This window comes from Myxine glutinosa, chromosome 8 (assembly GCF_964187855.1).
Source record: "Myxine glutinosa chromosome 8, kmMyxGlut1.1, whole genome shotgun sequence".
Taxonomy (NCBI): Eukaryota; Metazoa; Chordata; class Myxini; order Myxiniformes; family Myxinidae; genus Myxine; species Myxine glutinosa.
Window position 1 is genome coordinate 146,647,866 of NC_136268.1, and position 23,942 is coordinate 146,671,807.

Sequence of the window (23,942 nt, forward strand, 5' to 3'; positions counted from 1 at the left end):
CTGGATTCGAACCAAGGCTAGATGTTATCACTGTCACTCCATGTGACTGTCTGACACCATGGTGACCGTTTATAGCTGTGTCTGGATTCGAACCAAGGCTAGATGTTAACACTATCGCTCTATGTGACTGTCTCATACCATGGTGACCGTTTATAGCTGTGTCTGGATTCGAAACAAGGGTCGATGTTATCACTATCACTCCATGTGACTGTATAACACCATGTTGACCGCTTATACCTGTGTCGGGATTCGAACCAAGGCTAGATGTTATGACTATCACTCTATGTGACTGTCTGACACCATGGTGACCGTTTATAGCTGTGTCGGGATTCGAACCAAGGCTAGATGTTATCACTATCACTCGATGTGACTGTCTGACACCATGGTAACCGTTTATAGCTGTGTCGGGATTCGAACCAAGGCTGGATATTATCACTATCGCTCTATGTGACTGTCTCATACCATGGTGACCGTTTATAGCTGTGTCTGGATTCGAAACAAGGGTCGATGTTATCACTATCACTCCATGTGACTGTATAACACCATGTTGACCGCTTATACCTGTGTCGGGATTCGAACCAAGGCTAGATGTTATCACTATCACTCTATGTGACTGTCTGACACCATGGTGACCGTTTATAGCTGTGTCGGGATTCGAACCAAGGCTAGATGTTATCACTATCACTCGATGTGACTGTGTGACACCATGGTAACCGTTTATAGCTGTGTCGGGATTCGAACCAAGGCTGGATATTATCACTATCACTCTATGTGACTCCCTGACACCATGGTTACCGTTTATAGCTGTGTCGAGATTCGAACCAAGGCTAGATGTTATCACTGTCACTCGATGTGACTCTCTGACACCATGGTTACCGTTTATAGCTGTGTCGGGATTCGAACCAAGGCTAGATGTTATCACTATCACTCTATGTGACTCTCTGACACCATGGTTACCGTTTATAGCTGTGTCGGGATTCGAACCAAGGCTAGATGTTATCACTATCACTCTATGTGACTCTCTGACACCATGGTTACCGTTTGTTGCTGTGTCTGGAATCGAACCAAGGCTAGATGTTATCACTATTACTCTATGTGACTGTATGACACCATGCTGACCGTTTATAGCTGTGTCTGGATTCGAAACAAGGGTCGATGTTATCACTATCACTCCATGTGACTGTATAACACCATGTTGACCGCTTATACCTGTGTCGGGATTCGAACCAAGGCTAGATGTTATCACTATCACTCTATGTGACTGTCTGATATCATGGTGACCGTTTATAGCTGTGTCGGGATTCGAACCAAGGCTAGATGTTATCACTATCACTCGATGTGACTGTCTGACACCATGGTAACCGTTTATAGCTGTGTCGGGATTCGAACCAAGGCTGGATATTATCACTATCACTCTATGTGACTCTCTGACACCATGGTGACCGTTTATAGCTGTGTCGGGATTCGAACCAAGGCTGGATATTATCACTATCACTCCATGTGACTCTCTGACACCATGTTGACCGTTTATAGCTGTGTCTGGATTCGAACCAAGGCTAGATGTTATCACTGTCACTCCATGTGACTGTCTGACACCATGGTGACCGTTTATAGCTGTGTCTGGATTCGAACCAAGGCTAGATGTTATCACTGTCACTCTATGTGACTGTCTGACACCATGGTGACCGTTTATAGCTGTGTCTGGATTCGAACCAAGGCTAGATGTTATCACTGTCACTCCATGTGACTGTCTGACACCATGGTGACCGTTTATAGCTGTGTCTGGATTCGAACCAAGGCTAGATGTTATCACTGTCACTCCATGTGACTCTCTGACACCATGTTGACCGTTTATAGCTGTGTCGGGATTCGAACCAAGGCTGGATGTTATCACTATCACTCTATGTGACTGTCTGACACGATGGTAACCGTTTTTTGCTGTGTCGGGATTCGAAACAAGGCTAGATGTTATCACTATCACTCTATGTGACTGTCTGACACCATGGTGACCGTTTATAGCTGTGTCTGGATTCGAACCAAGGCTAGATGTTATCACTGTCACTCCATGTGACTGTCTGACACCATGGTAACCGTTTATAGCTGTGTCGGGATTCAAACCAAGGCTAGATGTTATCACTATCACTCTATGTGACTGTCTGACACGATGGTAACCGTTTTCTGCTGTGTCGGGATTCGAACCAAGGCTAGATGTTATCACTATCACTCTATGTGACTGTCTGACACCATGGTGACCGTTTATAGCTGTGTCTGGATTCGAACCAAGGCTAGATGTTATCACTGTCACTCTATGTGACTGTCTAACACCATGGTGACCGTTTATAGCTGTGTCTGGATTCGAACCAAGGCTAGATGTTATCACTATCACTCTCTGTGACTGCCTGACACCATGGTGACCGTTTATAGCTGTGTCTGGATTCGAACCAAGGCTAGATGTTATCACTGTCACTCCATGTGACTGTCTGACACCATGGTGACCGTTTATAGCTGTGTCTGGATTCGAACCAAGGCTAGATGTTATCACTATCACTCCATGTGACTCTCTGACACCATGTTGACCGTTTATAGCTGTGTCTGGATTCGAACCAAGGCTAGATGTTATCACTGTCACTCCATGTGACTGTCTGACACCATGGTGACCGTTTATAGCTGTGTCTGGATTCGAACCAAGGCTAGATGTTAACACTATCGCTCTATGTGACTGTCTCATACCATGGTGACCGTTTATAGCTGTGTCTGGATTCGAAACAAGGGTCGATGTTATCACTATCACTCCATGTGACTGTATAACACCATGTTGACCGCTTATACCTGTGTCGGGATTCGAACCAAGGCTAGATGTTATGACTATCACTCTATGTGACTGTCTGACACCATGGTGACCGTTTATAGCTGTGTCGGGATTCGAACCAAGGCTAGATGTTATCACTATCACTCGATGTGACTGTCTGACACCATGGTAACCGTTTATAGCTGTGTCGGGATTCGAACCAAGGCTGGATATTATCACTATCACTCTATGTGACTCCCTGACACCATGGTTACCGTTTATAGCTGTGTCGGGATTCGAACCAAGGCTAGATGTTATCACTGTCACTCGATGTGACTCTCTGACACCATGGTTACCGTTTATAGCTGTGTCGGGATTCGAACCAAGGCTAGATGTTATCACTATCACTCTATGTGACTCTCTGACACCATGGTTACCGTTTATAGCTGTGTCGGGATTCGAACCAAGGCTAGATGTTATCACTATCACTCTATGTGACTCCCTGACACCATGGTTACCGTTTATAGCTGTGTCGGGATTCGAACCAAGGCTAGATGTTATCACTATCACTCTATGTGACTGTCTGACACCATGGTTACCGTTTATAGCTGTGTCGGGATTCGAACCAAGGCGAGATGTTATCACTGTCACTCGATGTGACTCTCTGACACCATGGTTACCGTTTGTTGCTGTGTCGGGATTCGAACCAAGGCTAGATGTTATCACTATCACTCTCTGTGACTGTCTGACACCATGGTGACCGTTTATAGCTGTGTCTGGATTCGAACCAAGGCTAGATGTTATCACTGTCACTCTATGTGACTCTCTGACACCATGGTGACCGTTTATAGCTGTGTCTGGATTCGAACCAAGGCTAGATGTTATCACTGTCACTCCATGTGACTGTCTGACACCATGGTGACCGTTTATAGCTGTGTCTGGATTCGAACCAAGGCTAGATGTTATCACTATCACTCTATGTGACTGTCTGACACCATGGTGACCGTTTATTGCTGTGCCTGGATTCTAACCAAGGCTAGATGTTATCACTATCACTGTATGTGACTGTCTGACACCATGGTGACCGTTTATAGCTGTGTCGGGATTCCAACCAAGGCTAGATGTTTTCACTATCACTCTCTGTGACTGTCTGACACCATCGTGACCGTTTATAGCTGTGTCGGGATTCGATCCATGGATAGATGTTATCACTATCACTCTTTGTGACTGTCTGACACCATGGTGACCGTTTTTAGCTGTGTCTGGAATCGAACCAAGGCTAGATGTTATCACTATCACTCTATGTGACTGTCTCACACCATGATGACCGTTTATAGCTGTGTCGGGATTCGAACCAAGGCTAGATGTTATCACTATCACTCTATGTGACTGTCTGACACCATAGTGACCGTCTGACACCATAGTGACCGTTTATAGCTGTGTCGGGATTCGAACCAAGGCTAGATGTTATCACTATCACTCCATGTGTCTGTCTAACACCATGGTGACAGTTTATAGCTGTGTCGGGATTCGAACCAAGGCTAGATGTTATCACTATCACTCTATGTGACTGTCTGACACCATGGTAACCGTTTATAGCTGTGTCGGGATTCGAACCAAGGCTAGATGTTATCACTGTCACTCGATGTGACTCTCTGACACCATGGTTACCGTTTATAGCTGTGTCGGGATTCGAACCAAGGCTAGATGTTATCACTATCACTCTATGTGACTCTCTGACACCATGGTGACCGTTTATAGCTGTTTCGGGATTCAAACCAAGGCTAGATGTTATCACTATCACTCCATGTGACTGTCTAACACCATGGTGACAGTTTATAGCTGTGTCTGGAATCGAACCAAGGCTAGATGTTATCACTATCACTCTATGTGACTGTCTCACACCATGATGACCGTTTATAGCTGTGTCGGGATTCGAACCAAGGCTAGATGTTAACAGTATCGCTCGATGTGACTGTCTCACACCATGGTGACCGTTTATAGCTGTGTCGGGATTCGAACCAAGGCTAGATGTTATCACTATCGCTCTATGTGACTGTCTAACACCATGGTGACCGTTTATAGCTGTGTCAGGATTTGAACCATGGATAGATGTTATCACTATCACTCGATGTGACTCTCTGACACCATGGTGACCGTTTATAGCTGTGTCGGGATTCGAACCAAGGCTAGATGTTATCACTATCACTCTATGTGACTGTCTGACACCATGGTGACCGTTTATAGCTGTGTCTGGATTCGAAACAAGGGTCGATGTTATCACTATCACTCCATGTGACTGTATAACACCATGTTGACCGCTTATAACTGTTTCGGGATTCGAACCAAGGCTAGATGTTATCACTATCACTCTATGTGACTGTCTGACACCATGGTGACCGTTTATAGCTGTGTCGGGATTCGAACCAAGGCTAGATGTTATCAATATCACTCGACGTGACTGTCTGACACCATGGTAACCGTTTATAGCTGTGTCGGGATTCGAACCAAGGCTGGATATTATCACTATCACTCTATGTGACTCTCTGACACCATGGTTACCGTTTTTAGCTGTGTCGGGATTCGAACCAAGGCTAGATGTTATCACTGTCACTCGATGTGACTCTCTGACACCATGGTTACCGTTTATAGCTGTGTCGGGATTCAAACCAAGGCTAGATGTTATCACTATCACTCTATGTGACAGTCTGACACCATGGTGACCGTTTATAGCTGTGTCAGGATTCGAACCAAGGCTAGATGTTATCACTGTCACTCCATGTGACTCTCTGACACCATGGTGACCGTTTATAGCTGTGTCAGGATTCGAACCAAGGCTAGATGTTATCACTGTCACTCCATGTGACTCTCTGACACCATGGTGACCGTTTATAGCTGTGTCTGGAATCGAACCAAGGCGAGATGTTATCACTATCACTCTATGTGACTGTCTCATACCATGGTGACCGTTTATAGCTGGGTCGGGATTCGAACCAAGGCTAGATGTTAACACTATCGCTCTATGTGACTGTCTCATACCATGGTGACCGTTTATAGCTGTGTCTGGATTCGAAACAAGGGTCGATGTTATCACTATCACTCTATGTGACTGTCTGACACCATGGTAACCGTTTATACCTGTGTCGGGATTCGAACCAAGGCTAGATGTTATCACTATCACTCTCTGTGACTGTCTGACACCATCGTGACCGTTTATAGCTGTCGGGATTCGAACCATGGATAGATGTTATCACTATCACTCTTTGTGACTGTCTGACACCATGGAGACCGTTTATAGCTGTGTCTGGAATCGAACCAAGGCTAGATGTTATCACTATCACTCTATGTGACTGTCTGACATCATGGTGACCGTTTATAGTTGTGTCGGGATTCGAACCAAGGCTAGATGTTATTACTATCACTCTATGTGACTGTCTGACACCATGGTTACCTTTTATAGCTGTGTCGGGATTCGAACCAAGGCTGGATATTATCACTATCACTCTCTGTGACTCTCTGACACCATGGTGACCGTTTATAGCTGTGTCGGGATTCGAACCAAGGCTAGATGTTATCACTGTCACTCTCTGTGACTGTCTGACACCATGGTGACCGTTTATAGCTGTGTCTGGATTCGAACCAAGGCTAGATGTTATCACTGTCACTCTATGTGACTGTCTGACACCATGGTGACCGTTTATAGCTGTGTCTGGATTCGAACCAAGGCTAGATGTTATCACTGTCACTCCATGTGACTGTCTGACACCATGGTGACCATTTATAGCTGTGTCGGGATTCAAACCAAGGCTAGATGTTATCACTGTCACTCTATGTGACTGTCTGATACGATGGTAACCGTTTTTTGCTGTGTCGGGATTCGAACCAAGGCCAGATGTTATCACTATCACTCTATGTGACTGTCTGACACGATGGTAACCGTTTTTTGCTGTGTCGGGATTCGAACCAAGGCCAGATGCTATCACTGTCACTCTATGTGACTGTCTGACACCATGGTGACCGTTTATGGCTGTGTCTGGATTCGAACCAAGGCTGGATGTTATCAAGATCACTCTATGTGACTGTCTGACCCCATGGTGACCGTATATAGCTGTGTCGGGATTCGAACCATGGATAGATGTTATCACTATCACTCTTTGTGACTGTCTGACACCATGGTGACCGTTTATAGCTGTGTCGGGATTCGAACCAAGGCTAGATGTTATCACTGTCACTCTATGTGACTGTCTGACACCATGGTGACCGTTTATAGCTGTGTCTGGAATCGAACCAAGGCTTGATGTTATCACTATCACTCTATGTGACTGTTTCACACCATGGTGACCGTTTATAGCTGTGTCGGGATTCGGACCAAGGCTAGATGTTATCACTATCGCTCTATGTGAATGTCTAACACCATGGTGACCGTTTATAGCTGTGTCAGGATTTGAACCATGGATAGATGTTATCACTATCACTCTATGTGACTCTCTGACACCATGGTGACCATTTATAGCTGTGTCGGGATTCGAACCAAGGCTAGATGTTATCACTGTCACTCTATGTGACTGTCTGACACCATGGTGACCGTTTATAGCTGTGTCTGGATTCGAAACAAGGGTCGATGTTATCACTATCACTCCATATGACTGTCTAACACCATGTTGACCGCTTATACCGGTGTCGGGATTCGAACCAAGGCTAGATGTTATCACTATCACTCTATGTGACTGTCTGACATCATGGTGACCGTTTATAGCTGTGTCGGGATTCGAACCAAGGCTAGATGTTATTACTATCACTCTATGTGACTGTCTGACACCATGGTAACCGTTTATAGCTGTGTCGGGATTCGAACCAAGGCTGGATATTATCACTATCACTCTATGTGACTCTCTGACACCATGGTGACCGTTTATAGCTGTGTCGGGATTCGAACCAAGGCTAGATGTTATCACTGTCACTCTCTGTGACTGTCTGACACCATGGTGACCGTTTATAGCTGTGTCTGGATTCGAACCAAGGCTAGATGTTATCACTGTCACTCTATGTGACTGTCTGACACCATGGTGACCGTTTATAGCTGTGTCTGGATTCGAACCAAGGCTAGATGTTATCACTGTCACTCCATGTGACTGTCTGACACCATGGTGACCATTTATAGCTGTGTCGGGATTCAAACCAAGGCTATATGTTATCACTGTCACTCTATGTGACTGTCTGACACGATGGTAACCGTTTTTTGCTGTGTCGGGATTCGAACCAAGGCCAGATGTTATCACTATCACTCTATGTGACTGTCTGACCCCATGCTGACCGTTTATGGCTGTGTCTGGATTCGAACCAAGGCTGGATGTTATCAAGATCACTCTATGTGACTGTCTGACCCCATGGTGACCGTATATAGCTTTGTCGGGATTCGAACCATGGATAGATGTTATCACTGTCACTCTATGTGACTGTCTGACACCATGGTGACCGTTTATAGCTGTGTCTGGAATCGAACCAAGGCTTGATGTTATCACTATCACTCTATGTGACTCTCTGACACCATGGTTACCGTTTATAGCTGTGTCGGGATTCGAACCAAGGCTAGATGTTATCACTATCACTCTATGTGACTGTCTGACACAATGGTTACCGTTTATAGCTGTGTCGGGATTCGAACCAAGGCTGGATGTTATCACTATCACTCTATGTGACTCTCTGACACCATGTTGACCGTTTGTTGCTGTGTCGGGATTCGAACCAAGGCTAGATGTTATCATTATCACTCTCTGTGACTGTCTGCCACCATGGTGACCGTTTATAGCTGTGTCTGGATTCGAACCAAGGCTAGATGTTATCACTGTCACTCTATGTGACTCTCTGACACCATGGTGACCGTTTATAGCTGTGTCTGGATTCGAACCAAGGCTAGATGTTATCACTGTCACTCCATGTGACTGTCTGACACCATGGTGACCGTTTATAGCTGTGTCTGGATTCGAACCAAGGCTAGATGTTATCACTATCACTCTATGTGACTGTCTGACACCATGGTGACGGTTTATTGCTGTGTCTGGATTCGAACCAAGGCTAGATGTTATCACTATCACTCTATGTGACTGTCTGACACCATGGTGACCGTTTATAGCTGTGTCGGGATTCGAACCAAGGCTAGATGTTATCACTATCACTCTATGTGACTCCCTGACACCATGGTTACCGTTTATAGCTGTGTCGAGATTCGAACCAAGGCTAGATGTTATCACTATCACTCTATGTGACTGTCTGACACCATGGTGACGGTTTATTGCTGTGTCTGGATTCGAACCAAGGCTAGATGTTATCACTATCACTCTATGTGACTGTCTGACACCATGGTGACGGTTTATTGCTGTGTCTGGATTCGAACCAAGGCTAGATGTTATCACTATCACTCGATGTGACTCTCTGACACCATGGTTACCGTTTATAGCTGTGTCGGGATTCGAACCAAGGCTAGATGTTATCACTATCACTCTATGTGACTCTCTGACACCATGGTTACCGTTTATAGCTGTGTCGGGATTCGAACCAAGGCTAGATGTTATCACTATCACTCTATGTGACTCTCTGACACCATGGTTACCGTTTGTTGCTGTGTCTGGAATCGAACCAAGGCTAGATGTTATCACTATTACTCTATGTGACTGTATGACACCATGCTGACCGTTTATAGCTGTGTCTGGATTCGAAACAAGGGTCGATGTTATCACTATCACTCCATGTGACTGTATAACACCATGTTGACCGCTTATACCTGTGTCGGGATTCGAACCAAGGCTAGATGTTATCACTATCACTCTATGTGACTGTCTGATATCATGGTGACCGTTTATAGCTGTGTCGGGATTCGAACCAAGGCTAGATGTTATCACTATCACTCTATGTGACTGTCTGACACCATGGTAACCGTTTATAGCTGTGTCGGGATTCGAACCAAGGCTGGATATTATCACTATCACTCTATGTGACTCTCTGACACCATGGTGACCGTTTATAGCTGTGTCGGGATTCGAACCAAGGCTGGATATTATCACTATCACTCCATGTGACTCTCTGACACCATGTTGACCGTTTATAGCTGTGTCTGGATTCGAACCAAGGCTAGATGTTATCACTGTCACTCCATGTGACTGTCTGACACCATGGTGACCGTTTATAGCTGTGTCTGGATTCGAACCAAGGCTAGATGTTATCACTGTCACTCTATGTGACTGTCTGACACCATGGTGACCGTTTATAGCTGTGTCTGGATTCGAACCAAGGCTAGATGTTATCACTGTCACTCCATGTGACTGTCTGACACCATGGTGACCGTTTATAGCTGTGTCTGGATTCGAACCAAGGCTAGATGTTATCACTGTCACTCTATGTGACTGTCTGACACCATGGTGACCGTTTATAGCTGTGTCTGGATTCGAACCAAGGCTAGATGTTATCACTGTCACTCCATGTGACTGTCTGACACCATGGTGACCGTTTATAGCTGTGTCTGGATTCGAACCAAGGCTAGATGTTATCACTGTCACTCGATGTGACTGTCTGACACCATGGTGACCGTTTATAGCTGTGTCTGGATTCGAACCAAGGCTAGATGTTATCACTATCGCTCTATGTGACTGTCTAACACCATGGTGACCGTTTATAGCTGTGTCAGGATTTGAACCATGGATAGATGTTATCACTCGATGTGACTGTCTGACACCATGGTGACCGTTTATAGCTGTGTCGGGATTCGAACCAAGGCTAGATGTTATCACTATCGCTCTATGTGACTGTCTAACACCATGGTGACCGTTTATAGCTGTGTCAGGATTTGAACCATGGATAGATGTTATCACTATCACTCGATGTGACTCTCTGACACCATGGTGACCGTTTATAGCTGTGTCGGGATTCGAACCAAGGCTAGATGTTATCACTATCACTCTATGTGACTGTCTGACACCATGGTGACCGTTTATAGCTGTGTCTGGATTCGAAACAAGGGTCGATGTTATCACTATCACTCCATGTGACTGTATAACACCATGTTGACCGCTTATAACTGTTTCGGGATTCGAACCAAGGCTAGATGTTATCACTATCACTCTATGTGACTGTCTGACACCATGGTGACCGTTTATAGCTGTGTCGGGATTCGAACCAAGGCTAGATGTTATCAATATCACTCGACGTGACTGTCTGACACCATGGTAACCGTTTATAGCTGTGTCGGGATTCGAACCAAGGCTGGATATTATCACTATCACTCTATGTGACTCTCTGACACCATGGTTACCGTTTTTAGCTGTGTCGGGATTCGAACCAAGGCTAGATGTTATCACTGTCACTCGATGTGACTCTCTGACACCATGGTTACCGTTTATAGCTGTGTCGGGATTCAAACCAAGGCTAGATGTTATCACTATCACTCTATGTGACAGTCTGACACCATGGTGACCGTTTATAGCTGTGTCAGGATTCGAACCAAGGCTAGATGTTATCACTGTCACTCCATGTGACTCTCTGACACCATGGTGACCGTTTATAGCTGTGTCAGGATTCGAACCAAGGCTAGATGTTATCACTGTCACTCCATGTGACTCTCTGACACCATGGTGACCGTTTATAGCTGTGTCTGGAATCGAACCAAGGCGAGATGTTATCACTATCACTCTATGTGACTGTCTCATACCATGGTGACCGTTTATAGCTGGGTCGGGATTCGAACCAAGGCTAGATGTTAACACTATCGCTCTATGTGACTGTCTCATACCATGGTGACCGTTTATAGCTGTGTCTGGATTCGAAACAAGGGTCGATGTTATCACTATCACTCCATGTGACTGTATAACACCATGTTGACCGCTTATACCTGTGTCTGGATTCGAACCAAGGCTAGATGTTATCACTGTCACTCCATGTGACTGTCTGACACCATGGTGACCGTTTATAGCTGTGTCTGGATTCGAACCAAGGCTAGATGTTATCATTATCACTCTATGTGACTGTCTGACACCATGGTGACGGTTTATTGCTGTGTCTGGATTCGAACCAAGGCTAGATGTTATCACTATCACTCTATGTGACTGTCTGACACCATGGTGACCGTTTATAGCTGTGTCGGGATTCCAACCAAGGCTAGATGTTTTCACTATCACTCTATGTGACTGTCTGACACCATGGTAACCGTTTATACCTGTGTCGGGATTCGAACCAAGGCTAGATGTTATCACTATCACTCTCTGTGACTGTCTGACACCATCGTGACCGTTTATAGCTGTCGGGATTCGAACCATGGATAGATGTTATCACTATCACTCTTTGTGACTGTCTGACACCATGGAGACCGTTTATAGCTGTGTCTGGAATCGAACCAAGGCTAGATGTTATCACTATCACTCTATGTGACTGTCTGACATCATGGTGACCGTTTATAGCTGTGTCGGGATTCGAACCAAGGCTAGATGTTATTACTATCACTCTATGTGACTGTCTGACACCATGGTTACCGTTTATAGCTGTGTCGGGATTCGAACCAAGGCTGGATATTATCACTATCACTCTCTGTGACTCTCTGACACCATGGTGACCGTTTATAGCTGTGTCGGGATTCGAACCAAGGCTAGATGTTATCACTGTCACTCTCTGTGACTGTCTGACACCATGGTGACCGTTTATAGCTGTGTCTGGATTCGAACCAAAGCTAGATGTTATCACTGTCACTCTATGTGACTGTCTGACACCATGGTGACCGTTTATAGCTGTGTCTGGATTCGAACCAAGGCTAGATGTTATCACTGTCACTCCATGTGACTGTCTGACACCATGGTGACCATTTATAGCTGTGTCGGGATTCAAACCAAGGCTAGATGTTATCACTGTCACTCTATGTGACTGTCTGATACGATGGTAACCGTTTTTTGCTGTGTCGGGATTCGAACCAAGGCCAGATGTTATCACTATCACTCTATGTGACTGTCTGACACGATGGTAACCGTTTTTTGCTGTGTCGGGATTCGAACCAAGGCCAGATGCTATCACTGTCACTCTATGTGACTGTCTGACACCATGGTGACCGTTTATGGCTGTGTCTGGATTCGAACCAAGGCTGGATGTTATCAAGATCACTCTATGTGACTGTCTGACCCCATGGTGACCGTATATAGCTGTGTCGGGATTCGAACCATGGATAGATGTTATCACTATCACTCTTTGTGACTGTCTGACACCATGGTGACCGTTTATAGCTGTGTCGGGATTCGAACCAAGGCTAGATGTTATCACTGTCACTCTATGTGACTGTCTGACACCATGGTGACCGTTTATAGCTGTGTCTGGAATCGAACCAAGGCTTGATGTTATCACTATCACTCTATGTGACTGTTTCACACCATGGTGACCGTTTATAGCTGTGTCGGGATTCGGACCAAGGCTAGATGTTATCACTATCGCTCTATGTGAATGTCTAACACCATGGTGACCGTTTATAGCTGTGTCAGGATTTGAACCATGGATAGATGTTATCACTATCACTCTATGTGACTCTCTGACACCATGGTGACCATTTATAGCTGTGTCGGGATTCGAACCAAGGCTAGATGTTATCACTGTCACTCTATGTGACTGTCTGACACCATGGTGACCGTTTATAGCTGTGTCTGGATTCGAAACAAGGGTCGATGTTATCACTATCACTCCATATGACTGTCTAACACCATGTTGACCGCTTATACCAGTGTCGGGATTCGAACCAAGGCTAGATGTTATCACTATCACTCTATGTGACTGTCTGACATCATGGTGACCGTTTATAGCTGTGTCGGGATTCGAACCAAGGCTAGATGTTATTACTATCACTCTATGTGACTGTCTGACACCATGGTAACCGTTTTTTGCTGTGTCGGGATTCGAACCAAGGCCAGATGTTATCACTTTCACTCTATGTGACTGTCTGACCCCATGCTGACCGTTTATGGCTGTGTCTGGATTCGAACCAAGGCTGGATGTTATCAAGATCACTCTATGTGACTGTCTGACCCCATGGTGACCGTATATAGCTTTGTCGGGATTCGAACCATGGATAGATGTTATCACTGTCACTCTATGTGACTGTCTGACACCATGGTGACCGTTTATAGCTGTGTCTGGAATCGAACCAAGGCTTGATGTTATCACTATCACTCTATGTGACTCTCTGACACCATGGTTACCGTTTATAGCTGTGTCGGGATTCGAACCAAGGCTAGATGTTATCACTATCACTCTATGTGACTGTCTGACACAATGGTTACCGTTTATAGCTGTGTCGGGATTCGAACCAAGGCTGGATGTTATCACTATCACTCTATGTGACTCTCTGACACCATGTTGACCGTTTGTTGCTGTGTCGGGATTCGAACCAAGGCTAGATGTTATCATTATCACTCTCTGTGACTGTCTGCCACCATGGTGACCGTTTATAGCTGTGTCTGGATTCGAACCAAGGCTAGATGTTATCACTGTCACTCTATGTGACTCTCTGACACCATGGTGACCGTTTATAGCTGTGTCTGGATTCGAACCAAGGCTAGATGTTATCACTGTCACTCCATGTGACTGTCTGACACCATGGTGACCGTTTATAGCTGTGTCTGGATTCGAACCAAGGCTAGATGTTATCACTATCACTCTATGTGACTGTCTGACACCATGGTGACGGTTTATTGCTGTGTCTGGATTCGAACCAAGGCTAGATGTTATCACTATCACTCTATGTGACTGTCTGACACCATGGTGACCGTTTATAGCTGTGTCGGGATTCGAACCAAGGCTAGATGTTATCACTATCACTCTATGTGACTCCCTGACACCATGGTTACCGTTTATAGCTGTGTCGAGATTCGAACCAAGGCTAGATGTTATCACTGTCACTCGATGTGACTCTCTGACACCATGGTTACCGTTTATAGCTGTGTCGGGATTCGAACCAAGGCTAGATGTTATCACTATCACTCTATGTGACTCTCTGACACCATGGTTACCGTTTATAGCTGTGTCGGGATTCGAACCAAGGCTAGATGTTATCACTATCACTCTATGTGACTCTCTGACACCATGGTTACCGTTTGTTGCTGTGTCTGGAATCGAACCAAGGCTAGATGTTATCACTATTACTCTATGTGACTGTATGACACCATGCTGACCGTTTATAGCTGTGTCTGGATTCGAAACAAGGGTCGATGTTATCACTATCACTCCATGTGACTGTATAACACCATGTTGACCGCTTATACCTGTGTCGGGATTCGAACCAAGGCTAGATGTTATCACTATCACTCTATGTGACTGTCTGATATCATGGTGACCGTTTATAGCTGTGTCGGGATTCGAACCAAGGCTAGATGTTATCACTATCACTCTATGTGACTGTCTGACACCATGGTAACCGTTTATAGCTGTGTCGGGATTCGAACCAAGGCTGGATATTATCACTATCACTCTATGTGACTCTCTGACACCATGGTGACCGTTTATAGCTGTGTCGGGATTCGAACCAAGGCTAGATGTTATCACTATCACTCTATGTGACTCCCTGACACCATGGTTACCGTTTATAGCTGTGTCGAGATTCGAACCAAGGCTAGATGTTATCACTATCACTCTATGTGACTGTCTGACACCATGGTGACGGTTTATTGCTGTGTCTGGATTCGAACCAAGGCTAGATGTTATCACTATCACTCTATGTGACTGTCTGACACCATGGTGACGGTTTATTGCTGTGTCTGGATTCGAACCAAGGCTAGATGTTATCACTATCACTCGATGTGACTCTCTGACACCATGGTTACCGTTTATAGCTGTGTCGGGATTCGAACCAAGGCTAGATGTTATCACTATCACTCTATGTGACTCTCTGACACCATGGTTACCGTTTATAGCTGTGTCGGGATTCGAACCAAGGCTAGATGTTATCACTATCACTCTATGTGACTCTCTGACACCATGGTTACCGTTTGTTGCTGTGTCTGGAATCGAACCAAGGCTAGATGTTATCACTATTACTCTATGTGACTGTATGACACCATGCTGACCGTTTATAGCTGTGTCTGGATTCGAAACAAGGGTCGATGTTATCACTATCACTCCATGTGACTGTATAACACCATGTTGACCGCTTATACCTGTGTCGGGATTCGAACCAAGGCTAGATGTTATCACTATCACTCTATGTGACTGTCTGATATCATGGTGACCGTTTATAGCTGTGTCGGGATTCGAACCAAGGCTAGATGTTATCACTATCACTCTATGTGACTGTCTGACACCATGGTAACCGTTTATAGCTGTGTCGGGATTCGAACCAAGGCTGGATATTATCACTATCACTCTATGTGACTCTCTGACACCATGGTGACCGTTTATAGCTGTGTCGGGATTCGAACCAAGGCTGGATATTATCACTATCACTCCATGTGACTCTCTGACACCATGTTGACCGTTTATAGCTGTGTCTGGATTCGAACCAAGGCTAGATGTTATCACTGTCACTCCATGTGACTGTCTGACACCATGGTGACCGTTTATAGCTGTGTCTGGATTCGAACCAAGGCTAGATGTTATCACTGTCACTCTATGTGACTGTCTGACACCATGGTGACCGTTTATAGCTGTGTCTGGATTCGAACCAAGGCTAGATGTTATCACTGTCACTCCATGTGACTGTCTGACACCATGGTGACCGTTTATAGCTGTGTCTGGATTCGAACCAAGGCTAGATGTTATCACTGTCACTCTATGTGACTGTCTGACACCATGGTGACCGTTTATAGCTGTGTCTGGATTCGAACCAAGGCTAGATGTTATCACTGTCACTCCATGTGACTGTCTGACACCATGGTGACCGTTTATAGCTGTGTCTGGATTCGAACCAAGGCTAGATGTTATCACTGTCACTCGATGTGACTGTCTGACACCATGGTGACCGTTTATAGCTGTGTCTGGATTCGAACCAAGGCTAGATGTTATCACTATCGCTCTATGTGACTGTCTAACACCATGGTGACCGTTTATAGCTGTGTCAGGATTTGAACCATGGATAGATGTTATCACTCGATGTGACTGTCTGACACCATGGTGACCGTTTATAGCTGTGTCGGGATTCGAACCAAGGCTAGATGTTATCACTATCGCTCTATGTGACTGTCTAACACCATGGTGACCGTTTATAGCTGTGTCAGGATTTGAACCATGGATAGATGTTATCACTATCACTCGATGTGACTCTCTGACACCATGGTGACCGTTTATAGCTGTGTCTGGATTCGAACCAAGGCTAGATGTTATCACTATCACTCTATGTGACTGTCTGACACCATGGTGACCGTTTATAGCTGTGTCTGGATTCGAAACAAGGGTCGATGTTATCACTATCACTCCATGTGACTGTATAACACCATGTTGACCGCTTATAACTGTTTCGGGATTCGAACCAAGGCTAGATGTTATCACTATCACTCTATGTGACTGTCTGACACCATGGTGACCGTTTATAGCTGTGTCGGGATTCGAACCAAGGCTAGATGTTATCAATATCACTCGACGTGACTGTCTGACACCATGGTAACCGTTTATAGCTGTGTCGGGATTCGAACCAAGGCTGGATATTATCACTATCACTCTATGTGACTCTCTGACACCATGGTTACCGTTTTTAGCTGTGTCGGGATTCGAACCAAGGCTAGATGTTATCACTGTCACTCGATGTGACTCTCTGACACCATGGTTACCGTTTATAGCTGTGTCGGGATTCAAACCAAGGCTAGATGTTATCACTATCACTCTATGTGACAGTCTGACACCATGGTGACCGTTTATAGCTGTGTCAGGATTCGAACCAAGGCTAGATGTTATCACTGTCACTCCATGTGACTCTCTGACACCATGGTGACCGTTTATAGCTGTGTCAGGATTCGAACCAAGGCTAGATGTTATCACTGTCACTCCATGTGACTCTCTGACACCATGGTGACCGTTTATAGCTGTGTCTGGAATCGAACCAAGGCGAGATGTTATCACTATCACTCTATGTGACTGTCTCATACCATGGTGACCGTTTATAGCTGGGTCGGGATTCGAACCAAGGCTAGATGTTAACACTATCGCTCTATGTGACTGTCTCATACCATGGTGACCGTTTATAGCTGTGTCTGGATTCGAAACAAGGGTCGATGTTATCACTATCACTCCATGTGACTGTATAACACCATGTTGACCGCTTATACCTGTGTCTGGATTCGAACCAAGGCTAGATGTTATCACTGTCACTCCATGTGACTGTCTGACACCATGGTGACCGTTTATAGCTGTGTCTGGATTCGAACCAAGGCTAGATGTTATCATTATCACTCTATGTGACTGTCTGACACCATGGTGACGGTTTATTGCTGTGTCTGGATTCGAACCAAGGCTAGATGTTATCACTATCACTCTATGTGACTGTCTGACACCATGGTGACCGTTTATAGCTGTCGGGATTCCAACCAAGGCTAGATGTTTTCACTATCACTCTATGTGACTGTCTGACACCATGGTAACCGTTTATACCTGTGTCGGGATTCGAACCAAGGCTAGATGTTATCACTATCACTCTCTGTGACTGTCTGACACCATCGTGACCGTTTATAGCTGTCGGGATTCGAACCATGGATAGATGTTATCACTATCACTCTTTGTGACTGTCTGACACCATGGAGACCGTTTATAGCTGTGTCTGGAATCGAACCAAGGCTAGATGTTATCACTATCACTCTATGTGACTGTCTGACATCATGGTGACCGTTTATAGCTGTGTCGGGATTCGAACCAAGGCTAGATGTTATCACTATCACTCTATGTGACTGTCTGACACCATGGTTACCGTTTATAGCTGTGTCGGGATTCGAACCAAGGCTAGATGTTATCACTGTCACTCTCTGTGACTGTCTGACACCATGGTGACCGTTTATAGCTGTGTCTGGATTCGAACCAAAGCTAGATGTTATCACTGTCACTCTATGTGACTGTCTGACACCATGGTGACCGTTTATAGCTGTGTCTGGATTCGAACCAAGGCTAGATGTTATCACTGTCACTCCATGTGACTGTCTGACACCATGGTGACCGTTTATAGCTGTGTCTGGATTCGAACCAAGGCTAGATGTTATCACTGTCACTCGATGTGACTGTCTGACACCATGGTGACCGTTTATAGCTGTGTCTGGATTCGAACCAAGGCTAGATGTTATCACTATCGCTCTATGTGACTGTCTAACACCATGGTGACCGTTTATAGCTGTGTCAGGATTTGAACCATGGATAGATGTTATCACTATCACTCTTTGTGACTGTCTGACACCATGGTGACCGTTTATAGCTGTGTCGGGATTCGAACCAAGGCTAGATGTTATCACTGTCACTCTATGTGACTGTCTGACACCATGGTGACCGTTTATAGCTGTGTCTGGAATCGAACCAAGGCTTGATGTTATCACTATCACTCTATGTGACTGTTTCACACCATGGTGACCGTTTATAGCTGTGTCGGGATTCGGACCAAGGCTAGATGTTATCACTATCGCTCTATGTGAATGTCTAACACCATGGTGACCGTTTATAGCTGTGTCAGGATTTGAACCATGGATAGATGTTATCACTATCACTCTATGTGACTCTCTGACACCATGGTGACCATTTATAGCTGTGTCGGGATTCGAACCAAGGCTAGATGTTATCACTGTCACTCTATGTGACTGTCTGACACCATGGTGACCGTTTATAGCTGTGTCTGGATTCGAAACAAGGGTCGATGTTATCACTATCACTCCATATGACTGTCTAACACCATGTTGACCGCTTATACCAGTGTCGGGATTCGAACCAAGGCTAGATGTTATCACTATCACTCTATGTGACTGTCTGACATCATGGTGACCGTTTATAGCTGTGTCGGGATTCGAACCAAGGCTAGATGTTATTACTATCACTCTATGTGACTGTCTGACACCATGGTAACCGTTTTTTGCTGTGTCGGGATTCGAACCAAGGCCAGATGTTATCACTATCACTCTATGTGACTGTCTGACCCCATGCTGACCGTTTATGGCTGTGTCTGGATTCGAACCAAGGCTGGATGTTATCAAGATCACTCTATGTGACTGTCTGACCCCATGGTGACCGTATATAGCTTTGTCGGGATTCGAACCATGGATAGATGTTATCACTGTCACTCTATGTGACTGTCTGACACCATGGTGACCGTTTATAGCTGTGTCTGGAATCGAACCAAGGCTTGATGTTATCACTATCACTCTATGTGACTCTCTGACACCATGGTTACCGTTTATAGCTGTGTCGGGATTCGAACCAAGGCTAGATGTTATCACTATCACTCTATGTGACTGTCTGACACAATGGTTACCGTTTATAGCTGTGTCGGGATTCGAACCAAGGCTGGATGTTATCACTATCACTCTATGTGACTCTCTGACACCATGTTGACCGTTTGTTGCTGTGTCGGGATTCGAACCAAGGCTAGATGTTATCATTATCACTCTCTGTGACTGTCTGCCACCATGGTGACCGTTTATAGCTGTGTCTGGATTCGAACCAAGGCTAGATGTTATCACTGTCACTCTATGTGACTCTCTGACACCATGGTGACCGTTTATAGCTGTGTCTGGATTCGAACCAAGGCTAGATGTTATCACTGTCACTCCATGTGACTGTCTGACACCATGGTGACCGTTTATAGCTGTGTCTGGATTCGAACCAAGGCTAGATGTTATCACTATCACTCTATGTGACTGTCTGACACCATGGTGACGGTTTATTGCTGTGTCTGGATTCGAACCAAGGCTAGATGTTATCACTATCACTCTATGTGACTGTCTGACACCATGGTGACCGTTTATAGCTGTGTCGGGATTCGAACCAAGGCTAGATGTTATCACTATCACTCTATGTGACTCCCTGACACCATGGTTACCGTTTATAGCTGTGTCGAGATTCGAACCAAGGCTAGATGTTATCACTGTCACTCGATGTGACTCTCTGACACCATGGTTACCGTTTATAGCTGTGTCGGGATTCGAACCAAGGCTAGATGTTATCACTATCACTCTATGTGACTCTCTGACACCATGGTTACCGTTTATAGCTGTGTCGGGATTCGAACCAAGGCTAGATGTTATCACTATCACTCTATGTGACTCTCTGACACCATGGTTACCGTTTGTTGCTGTGTCTGGAATCGAACCAAGGCTAGATGTTATCACTATTACTCTATGTGACTGTATGACACCATGCTGACCGTTTATAGCTGTGTCTGGATTCGAAACAAGGGTCGATGTTATCACTATCACTCCATGTGACTGTATAACACCATGTTGACCGCTTATACCTGTGTCGGGATTCGAACCAAGGCTAGATGTTATCACTATCACTCTATGTGACTGTCTGATATCATGGTGACCGTTTATAGCTGTGTCGGGATTCGAACCAAGGCTAGATGTTATCACTATCACTCTATGTGACTGTCTGACACCATGGTAACCGTTTATAGCTGTGTCGGGATTCGAACCAAGGCTGGATATTATCACTATCACTCTATGTGACTCTCTGACACCATGGTGACCGTTTATAGCTGTGTCGGGATTCGAACCAAGGCTGGATATTATCACTATCACTCCATGTGACTCTCTGACACCATGTTGACCGTTTATAGCTGTGTCTGGATTCGAACCAAGGCTAGATGTTATCACTGTCACTCCATGTGACTGTCTGACACCATGGTGACCGTTTATAGCTGTGTCTGGATTCGAACCAAGGCTAGATGTTATCACTGTCACTCTATGTGACTGTCTGACACCACGGTGACCGTTTATAGCTGTGTCTGGATTCGAACCAAGGCTAGATGTTATCACTGTCACTCCATGTGACTGTCTGACACCATGGTGACCGTTTATAGCTGTGTCTGGATTCGAACCAAGGCTAGATGTTATCACTATCACTCTATGTGACTGTCTGACACCATGGTTACCGTTTATAGCTGTGTCGGGATTCGAACCAAGGCTGGATATTATCACTATCACTCTCTGTGACTCTCTGACACCATGGTGACCGTTTATAGCTGTGTCGGGATTCGAACCAAGGCTAGATGTTATCACTGTCACTCTCTGTGACTGTCTGACACCATGGTGACCGTTTATAGCTGTGTCTGGATTCGAACCAAAGCTAGATGTTATCACTGTCACTCTATGTGACTGTCTGACACCATGGTGACCGTTTATAGCTGTGTCTGGATTCGAACCAAGGCTAGATGTTATCACTGTCACTCCATGTGACTGTCTGACACCATGGTGACCGTTTATAGCTGTGTCTGGATTCGAACCAAGGCTAGATGTTATCACTGTCACTCGATGTGACTGTCTGACACCATGGTGACCGTTTATAGCTGTGTCTGGATTCGAACCAAGGCTAGATGTTATCACTATCGCTCTATGTGACTGTCTAACACCATGGTGACCGTTTATAGCTGTGTCAGGATTTGAACCATGGATAGATGTTATCACTATCACTCTTTGTGACTGTCTGACACCATGGTGACCGTTTATAGCTGTGTCGGGATTCGAACCAAGGCTAGATGTTATCACTGTCACTCTATGTGACTGTCTGACACCATGGTGACCGTTTATAGCTGTGTCTGGAATCGAACCAAGGCTTGATGTTATCACTATCACTCTATGTGACTGTTTCACACCATGGTGACCGTTTATAGCTGTGTCGGGATTCGGACCAAGGCTAGATGTTATCACTATCGCTCTATGTGAATGTCTAACACCATGGTGACCGTTTATAGCTGTGTCAGGATTTGAACCATGGATAGATGTTATCACTATCACTCTATGTGACTCTCTGACACCATGGTGACCATTTATAGCTGTGTCGGGATTCGAACCAAGGCTAGATGTTATCACTGTCACTCTATGTGACTGTCTGACACCATGGTGACCGTTTATAGCTGTGTCTGGATTCGAAACAAGGGTCGATGTTATCACTATCACTCCATATGACTGTCTAACACCATGTTGACCGCTTATACCAGTGTCGGGATTCGAACCAAGGCTAGATGTTATCACTATCACTCTATGTGACTGTCTGACATCATGGTGACCGTTTATAGCTGTGTCGGGATTCGAACCAAGGCTAGATGTTATTACTATCACTCTATGTGACTGTCTGACACCATGGTAACCGTTTTTTGCTGTGTCGGGATTCGAACCAAGGCCAGATGTTATCACTATCACTCTATGTGACTGTCTGACCCCATGCTGACCGTTTATGGCTGTGTCTGGATTCGAACCAAGGCTGGATGTTATCAAGATCACTCTATGTGACTGTCTGACCCCATGGTGACCGTATATAGCTTTGTCGGGATTCGAACCATGGATAGATGTTATCACTGTCACTCTATGTGACTGTCTGACACCATGGTGACCGTTTATAGCTGTGTCTGGAATCGAACCAAGGCTTGATGTTATCACTATCACTCTATGTGACTCTCTGACACCATGGTTACCGTTTATAGCTGTGTCGGGATTCGAACCAAGGCTAGATGTTATCACTATCACTCTATGTGACTGTCTGACACAATGGTTACCGTTTATAGCTGTGTCGGGATTCGAACCAAGGCTGGATGTTATCACTATCACTCTATGTGACTCTCTGACACCATGTTGACCGTTTGTTGCTGTGTCGGGATTCGAACCAAGGCTAGATGTTATCATTATCACTCTCTGTGACTGTCTGCCACCATGGTGACCGTTTATAGCTGTGTCTGGATTCGAACCAAGGCTAGATGTTATCACTGTCACTCTATGTGACTCTCTGACACCATGGTGACCGTTTATAGCTGTGTCTGGATTCGAACCAAGGCTAGATGTTATCACTGTCACTCCATGTGACTGTCTGACACCATGGTGACCGTTTATAGCTGTGTCTGGATTCGAACCAAGGCTAGATGTTATCACTATCACTCTATGTGACTGTCTGACACCATGGTGACGGTTTATTGCTGTGTCTGGATTCGAACCAAGGCTAGATGTTATCACTATCACTCTATGTGACT